The sequence below is a fragment of the Heterodontus francisci genome, chromosome 34, assembly GCF_036365525.1.
Source record: "Heterodontus francisci isolate sHetFra1 chromosome 34, sHetFra1.hap1, whole genome shotgun sequence".
Taxonomy (NCBI): Eukaryota; Metazoa; Chordata; class Chondrichthyes; order Heterodontiformes; family Heterodontidae; genus Heterodontus; species Heterodontus francisci.
This window is the reverse complement of record NC_090404.1, coordinates 31,566,992-31,574,861: the sequence shown is the minus strand read 5'-3', so window position 1 is coordinate 31,574,861 and position 7,870 is coordinate 31,566,992. Positions and strand designations below refer to the sequence as shown.

The following is a 7,870-nucleotide window of genomic DNA, read 5'->3' as shown; positions in this document are numbered from 1 at the left end:
ATTGGACTTCTCCCGAATTTTGCAGACAGGACATAGCTGGGCTATTTTCGCATTGTCAGGAAGATGTGTGTATTGCAATTGTACTGGAACGGCTTGTTTAAGGACAGGGCTAGTTCTAGAAAACAGATCTTCAGTATGACAGTTGGAATTGTGTCAGGGCCCATAGTGTTTTCTATATTCAGTGTCGTCACCTGTCTCTTGATAGCACGTGAATGTAATGGAATTATCTAAAGGCTGGCATCAATGATGATAAGGACCAATCTTCTCTTCAACCCAGGACCGAATCTGCTTCCACCGCACTCTCGGTATTGGACATAGCTGTGGCCCCAGCACTGATCCTTGAGGCACTCCACGGGTTCCGGCCTGATAACTTGAAAATGCTCCATTTATCCCTACTTGTTGATTTCTGTCCATTAACCGCTAAGTCCTCCTTGCATGCTAATATATTACTGCAGTTCCATGAGCTTTTATCCCGTGTATTAATCTTCGATGGTATCTTACCGAATGCCTTTTAGAAATCCAATTATACAACATTCCTCGTTCCCCTTTATCTGCCCTTTCAGTTACATCCTCAGAATTCTGGAATAAATTTCTCAAGCAAGATTTCCCTTCGGTAAAAACATGTTGACTTTGTTTGATTGGACGATGATTTTTCAAATGCTTGTCAAAACCTCCTTAATCACAGATTAGAACATTTTCTAGGTGACTGACGTTAGGCTAACTTGCCTGCAGTTCCCCATGCTATTGAAATAAGTCGCTTGCTCCAGTGGCGCAATCAGTTAGCACGTGGTACTTATACAGCAGTGCATTTAGCGAGCTATGCCGAGGTTGTGAGTTCGAGCCTCACCTAAAGCATGCGATGTTAGACACTGGGAGCAATGAGAAACAGCTTCGCAGAGAAGAGAACAGTGATTTGTGAGTCTGAACGAACCAGAAGAAGGGAAAAAAAATAATTGTGAGGCGACATCAAAGGAGTAGGAGCCACATGCAGTGAGTGCATTGCAAAACTTCATAGCCGTTTGCAGCAGAGAAGGAGACAACTCGGTCCATGCCAGCTCTGCACAGAGCAACGGAGTCAGGCTCGAAGCCCGCAGCCCTGCAAGACGGCTTTTCTCAGAATTCCTGCTAAAGGCATTGATCATATAGGAGTGGTGCAGCGGTTAGCACCGCAGCCTCACAGCTCCAGGGCCCCGGGTTCAATTCTGGGTACTCACTGTGTGGAGTTTGCAAGTTCTCCCTGTGACCACGTGGGTTTTCGTCGGGTGCTCTGGTTTTCTCCCACCACCAAAGACTTGCAGGTGATAGGTAAGTTAGCCATTGTAAATTGCCCCTAGTATAGGTAGGTGGTAGGGAATATGGGATTACTGTAGGGTTAGTATAAATGTGTGGTTCTTGGTCGGCACAGACTCGGTGGGCCGAAGGGCCTGTTTCAGTGCTGTATCTCTGAATAAATAAATTTCTGCTTCCACCACTCTTGTGGGTAGCGCGTTCCAGGTCATTACCACTTGTGATGTAAAAACAGTGCTTCCTCATACTCCCTCGCACTTTTTTCTACAGAACTGGCAATTTGTGGCCACTACTCCTTGTACCATTTGTTAATGGGAACAGTTTTTCCTTGTCTAACTTATCCAAGCATGTCATAATCTGGTACATTTCTATTAAATCTCCCCTCAATCTCCTTTGTTCTACGGAGAACAAGCCCAGCTTTCCCAACCTAACCTTGTAACTAAAATGCTCCATCCCTGGAACCCTTCTGCTAAATCTCCTCTGCACCCTCTCAAGGACCCTCACGTTGTTCCTGAAATTTGGTGACCAGAACAGGACACAGTTGTGGCTAACCAGAGCTTTATAGAGGTTCACCATAATTGTACTCAGTACTTCTATTGATGAAGCCCAAGATTCCATATGCTTTACTAACCATTCTCTCAATATACCTTGCCACCTTCAAAGATCTATACACCTGCACTTCGAGGTCCCTCGGTTCCTGAACACTCTTTAGAATTGCGTCTACATTGCCTCTCCTTGATCATTCTGCCAAAATGCATCACATCACACCTGTCAGTATAAAATTATATCTGCCATCTTTCTGTCCATTCTACTATCCTATCTATGTCCTGTTGTAGGCTGTTCATATGATGCTCACTGATTGCTGCAGCTCCAAGTTTGGTGTCATCAGCAAATTTTGAAATTCTGCTATCTATTCCTGGATTCATGTCATTTACACAAAGAGCAAAAAACAGCACTGACCCTTGGGGAACATCACTATCTACCATCCTCCAGTCTGAAAAACAACCATTTTCTTTGACTCGTTGTTTTCAGTCCTTAAGCCAATATTTTATTCAATTGGGCACTGACCCTCCTAGTCCATGAATCACAATTTTGTTAACACGCCTTTTCTGTGGCACCTTATCAGATTTTTTCTTAAAATCCGTATAAACAACATTCAGCACATTCCCTTCATCAAACATCTCTTTTACTTCATCAAACAAATCAATTACATTAGCCATGTATGATCTGTTGGTTCCATGCTGGTTATCCTTAATGTACTTGAACCACTCTACGTGTAAATTGATATATTCCCTGATTATTGTTTCTAAAACCTTACCCACCACTGATGTTAAACTAACTGGCCTGTAATTGCTCGGACTGTCCTTGTGCATTTCTTGAATAAGGGCGTCACATTTGCCACTCTCCAATTCTCTGGCACCTTCTATCCTGATTCAAACTTCCAAAACTTGTGGAAAGACCTTGACCCATCCTGGACTGAGTCTGAGGAGAAGTTTCTCCAACAGAGGCTGATTTTGACCTTGAGCTACAATTGAAATTTCTACTTCATCAGACATGTCTCTCTGACTCTTTTTTGAGTCTGAACTCAAACATTTTCTTGCACAAGGTTCTGGCATGACTTGTTAATAATCGCTCACAAATTTGAACAGAAATCAGTAGTAATGTTCAACGTTGAGAATGACTTTCTGCGCTGTCAGGGGTAGAAAGGAAAGTGAGTGAAAGACACCATGGACAGCTTGAGTGTGCAGAACAGTGCAGAGGAAAAGCATATGTAACAGATCTGTGACATATTGCAGTTTGATAACATGTATTGACGAATGTCTCTCACTCAACTTTTCCAACTGGCAGAAGAAGAGGTGACATCAAGATCTGCTGAAGGATCACTGACCAGAAACATTAACTCTGTTTCTCATTCCACAGATGCTAGCGAACCTGCTGAGTATTTCCAGCACTTTCTGCTTTTATTTCAGATTTCCAGCAACCACAATATTTTTGCTTTTGTGCTAAATTTCATCCCAAGTTGGGCGAGTTTATTTTTAACTTTGCTGTTGCTTTTATGACCGAACTCCATTTCCCAGGCATAATGCGTTATTGCATGAAGTTGTAGCCGAGTGGTTAAGATGATAAACTTAACAATCTGTTGTGAATTGTGTGTGAGTGCTCGTGTCCTGCTGCCTATCTTTCTGATTATTTCAAAGATTAACCAGGTCCCTGTAGAACCTTTTACAGGTAATAAAATCCTGCACCTTTCAACCCCTCCAAGGTTTTTCATTTGCATTTCAAAATTTACCGTTAGAAAAGGAACAAAACTCTGCCAAATTGGAGACACTCTTTCTCTCCGGCTGTCTGTCTCTCTTTCGGCCTCCCTCACTCTCGGTGTGCATATCTGTGTGTTTCACTCTATGTGTGTCAATGTGATTCAATTCCCCGAGGAGGAGATTGGATTTTTACCTTTTTAGTTGTGTAGTTGTGTTACAGAGGAAAATAGCAGGGTAAAAATAATACAAGACGAGATTGTCTCTTTCTGTATTTTCTTGAGTGGAGACTGTTCAGCGACTAAGTGCCCGTGTGTTACAAAGCAGAGGATGATTGAAATTTTAACTGAGCAATATTTAAACAGGTAGAGAACGAGAAGTCGTAGTCGAGTGGTTAAGGTAATAAACACATCTTGAGAATAAATTAATAAACAAAAAAAGAACAATTTCAAATAGCTCAGACATTAGGAATTGTTTCCACTGCTGCCAGGTCTCACAGGGAACAGGAAAATAAATGTTCACTCACAACTTTTACCAGAACGGAGAGGTTAAAACAAATAGGAAAATCTCGAGAATAGAGAAGACTGGGCGATGACCTGATTGAATTTGGGAAGCTTTGGCCCTGTTTCAGCAGGGATTTGAGGCGAAATTTATTCACTCAGCTTCAGGTTTACATTTGCTGAACCGGAATCAAACAAACAATAAGATTTTTACAGACCTGGAAAGAAAGATTCCATATTGAGATGTAATTCTTAAGATCATATTTTGGCATCTGCTGAATCAGCATTTTTGTCCAACTCTCTGTCTCTCTCTGTCATTAGATTACAGCACTGACCACACTTCAAAAGTACTTTTTTGAGTGTAAAGCGCTTTGTGAGATCCTGGGGACAGGCACTGTTTAAATGTAAGTCTTTCTGTTTTTTCTTACTTTTTGTCTGTCAATCTCAATGAAGTAAGATATGGAATTGTGAATCTGTTCCTTTCAGCATCTACTCCAGACTCCATTGATCTTTCTGTCGTTCTCTGTCTCTTTTTCTCCCTTTGTTTCTCTCTCCTCTGTGACTGTCTGGAATAAAAATCCTTCCTCTGGGGCTGCTGGATTAACCTAGGTCTGGTAACAGTGCGATTCTTGGCCTGTTGCTTCTGTGGGAAATGCACAAGTGTGGGTTGTGTTTATGTTTTAATTAGTTCAGTGGTGAGTATCCCTACCAATCACATGGGGAATGAGGGTTCAGTTGCTACATGGAGAGGTTGAACATTTTCAAGACATCAAATGTTTCATGGTGCAGCTTTATCTGAAAATACAACAGGGAATATTAGCAGAGTTAAATAATGCAAGAGGGGATGTTCTCTTTAAGAATTGTCTTGAGCAGAGACCGCTGCATCATGAAGTGCCCTCACACTACACAGTGATAGATAATTGCAATTTTAATTTAATTTGATAGCGATTTCTGTTCGTGCTGCTCAGTGACACTGCTTTATATCTGCATCAAAAACAATCCAATGTTTATACATGTGGAAATTAAGATTCAATATTTATGTATAATTCTGAAGATTCTGAAGTGCAGAACGTATATTCGGAGCAAAATTCTTACAGTGCATCCAGGAGAGATTTAGCCAATGCTGAGCAAACCCAACAAGAGAAGGGGCAGTTCTGGACGTAGTGTTAAGGAAAAAACCTGTGTAGGTGGAAGGGGTATCAGTGGGAGAGCATTTTAGTGGCAGTGATCATAATTCAGTTAGATTTAGCATAGTTAGAAAAGGATAAAGAATGAACAAGAGTACAAATTTTAAATTGTGAGAAGGTCACTTTTACTAATCGGAGATTTGATTTGGTAAAAGTGGACTGGAAACAGCTACTTGAAGGTAAATCAGTGTCAGAGCAGTGGAAGGCATTCAAGGAGGAGCTAAGAGAGTTCAGAACAAATATGTTCCCACTAAGAAAATGGGTGGTACTCCCAAATTTAGGCTCCCCCAGAGATCAGAATCCCACAGAGAACAGGCTAACAGTCACAAATATACCCTTCAGCCATTACTCTTTGATTCCTGCCACTGAGCCAATTTTTGGATCCAACTTGCCAGGTGCCTTAAAAGCGTATAAGCTTTTAATTTGATGACCATTCTTCCATGTTGGACCTTGTTAAAAGTCTTGCTCAAATCCATGAAGACTAAATGAAGCACGTCAGTTTCATCAGCCCTCATATAAAAGCAAAATACTTCAAATGCTGGAAATCTGAAATAAAAACAAAAGTGCTGGAAATACTCAGCAGGTCTGGCAGTATCAGTGGAGAGAGCAGCAAAGTTAACGTTTCAGGTCAGTGGCCTTTCATCAGAATTGGCAAAAGCTAAAAATGTGGAAGGATTTAAGCAAATTAAGTGGGAGTGGGGCAAAAGAAAACAAAAGAACAAAGAGAACAGAAGAACAAATATTATCCCTAATGAGCTTTATTATATTTTTATTCAGCAAGGAATGCAATTTTGTGACAGTTCATACAGCAGCAAGAAAGTTTCAACCCCTGATCGGGAATGTAACCAGGTCTGCGGTGGAGAAAGCACAGAATTCACACCAGTAGACCACCAGGGAATCTGCCAGACTTCACTGCAAGTTAGCTGCTCCATGCTGCTTTTGCTATTTCTTCACTTCAGGCCACTTTCACCACAGATTGGTTTCCCATTTAAACAATGGAATGTTTAGCTAGAACACAAAAGAGGTGTTCCGGTAATGACAGCACCGAATGAGTTAACAAGAGCATAAAGCTGCAGATGTACAAGTTTCAATTTCCAAGCTGCACCGACCTAATCAATGCGACTCCTGTGAAATACGCAAAGCAACACACTGCCATCATACATCAATAGAAACAACTGACACACATCAAATTCTGACAGTTTCATGTGGGATCTCCTTCTTCTCCTATCATTGCTTTTTCTCCTGCTCCTTCTGCTCCTCCAGCTCCGAAGTGAATTAGCTGCCTGATGTGAACACACCGGATTTATGAAACCCAGATTTCCCTGGAAAGCCGGGAATGGGAATGAAAGATGGAGGACATTGAGAAGCGATGGATTTTGCAGATAACAGGATAAATAAGCACTGTGATCTCATCTTCCTGCTTCTTCCAGATACTGAATACTGGAATCTGCAAGAGCTGTTCACATGAGCAATTATTCCCAGTCACACTCTCCTTCCAATCATTTACCCATTGCCTAGATTTCAAACTGTGCATAATTTCTCACTGGTTTTCAATGTGAAGAAAGCAGAGCTACGAGAATCTAATGTTGTTCAGCAGATGTAACTCAGGAAGATGCCTAGCAGGCCGATGATAACGGTGAATGTTTTGATGAGCTGAGCTGCAGTGAAGGGTTGGCACCATTTAAAATGTCATTCAGCAGGTCTGCTTCCAAAGCTGGTGATAGAAATGACAAGAAAACCTCTCACTATATTTCCACAGTGTCATAAATTCAAAAGTCAAGGACACAAGTTAAGAAAGTGTATTTTGCTGCAATGTGTTGTAAGATGGTAGAATAACAGTGAAGGCAGCAGCAGTGGTGTAAGGAACATACAATTACAGAAAGGTACAGCACAGAAGGAGGTCATTCAGTCCAGTGTGATTCTCGGACAGAGCAGTTGTGATTGGTTGATCAGGAATGATATTTGTGCAATTTGAACAGCAGGCAATAAAAGCTGCCCCATTGCCTGCCACCCATATTTTCCTTGCCCCATCCTCCCTTTCATCAGTACATCACTCTGTGTTCTAATTTGTCACAGCCCTTCATATGTTCCCTAATTTCCCGAGCTCTGTCTCTGTAACTGTCACCGATCTGTCACATCTCTGACTTCTTTAGCTCTGATGCATGATCACTGATCTGAAACATTTAATTGTATTTCTCTCTCTCCACACATACAGCCAGAGGTGCCGACCATTTACTGTTTTTATTTTTTTTAATGTAGTTCAAGTTTGTAAGAGTTGCCACAGCAGCAAGAGCTGCCCATTTTCTGACCAGGAATCGAACCCAGGTCATGACAGTAAGTTGATTGAACCCCAGCCACTCGCCCACCAGTGAAACTAGCCAATGATTTTTCATTTGAGTTGCGTTTCCCATTTCTTCACTTTCATCAGGCTGATTTCTGTGTATATTTCTCACCTTTTGTTCAGTTTCTGACAGATTCACTTCCTGAATGATTCTGATACATTTGCACACTTCCAATCAGCAAATTGAGCAGCCAACTCGAGGAAAATGGTCCAAAGTCGCTGTGAGCAAGATTTGAACCTGCGCCAGGAAACCCCTATTGGATTTTAAAACCAACGCCTTAACCACTCGGCCATCACAGC

General features: G+C 41.6%; 1 non-coding gene across 1 annotated transcript; it reads right to left on the bottom strand.

The window, feature by feature from the left end:
- Nucleotides 1-7,787: 7,787 nt before the first annotated feature.
- On the bottom strand, nucleotides 7,788-7,870 carry trnal-uaa (transfer RNA leucine (anticodon UAA)). The gene has a single exon. It is a non-coding gene; the product is annotated as a tRNA-Leu (tRNA).